The 830-nt window shown below is 42.4% G+C and overlaps 1 protein-coding gene across 1 annotated transcript in view; it reads right to left on the bottom strand.

Annotated features, from left to right (window-relative positions):
- Nucleotides 1-830, bottom strand: part of LOC104980294 (laminin subunit alpha-3-like) — an 85,191-nt gene that overhangs the window by 76,381 nt on the left and 7,980 nt on the right. The gene's annotated exons all lie outside the window — the stretch shown is intronic.

The raw sequence follows: 830 nt of genomic DNA, 5'->3' as shown, positions 1-830 counted from the left end.
CTGGTTTTAGAAAAGGCAGAGGAACCAGAGATCAAATTGCCAACATCCACTGGATCATGGAAAAAGCACAAGAGTTCCAGAAAAACATCTATTTCTGCTTTATTGACTATGCCAAAGCCTTTGACTGTGGATCACAATAAACTGTGGAAAATTCTGGAAGAGATGGGAATACCAGAACACCTGACCTGCCTCTTGAGAAATCTGTATGCAGGTCAGGAAGCAACAGTTAGAACTGGACATGGAACAACAGACTGGTTCCAATCGGGAAAGGAGTTCGTCAAGGCTGTATATTGTCACCCTGTTTATTTAACTTATATGCAGAGCACATCATGAGAAACACTGGACTGGAAGAAACACAAGCTGGAATCAAGATTGCCGGGAGAAATCTCAATAACCTCAGGTATGCAGATGACACCACCCTTATGGCAGAAAGTGAAGAGGAACTAAAAAGCCTCTTGATGAAAGTGAAAGTGGAGAGTGAAAAAGTTGGCTTAAAGCTCAACATTCAGAAAATGAAGATCATGGCATCCGGTCCCATCACTTCATGGGAAATAGATGGGGAAACAGGGGAAACAGTGTCAGACCTTGTTTTTCTGGGCTCCAAAATCACTGCAGATGGTGATTGCAGCAATGAAATTAAAAGACGCTTACTCCTTGGAAGGAAAGTTATGACCAACCTAGATAGCATATTCAAAAGCAGAGACATTACTTTGCCAACAAAGGTTCGTCTAGTCAAGGCTATGGTTTTTCCTGTGGTCATGTATAGATGTGAGAGTTGGACTGTGAAGAAGGCTGAGCGCCGAAGAATTGATGCTTTTGAACTGTGGTGT

The sequence above is a fragment of the Bison bison genome, unplaced genomic scaffold (assembly GCF_000754665.1).
Source record: "Bison bison bison isolate TAMUID 2011002044 unplaced genomic scaffold, Bison_UMD1.0 scf7180017864498, whole genome shotgun sequence".
In the NCBI taxonomy this organism is placed as follows: Eukaryota; Metazoa; Chordata; class Mammalia; order Artiodactyla; family Bovidae; genus Bison; species Bison bison.
This window is presented reverse-complemented; position numbering and strand designations above follow the sequence as displayed.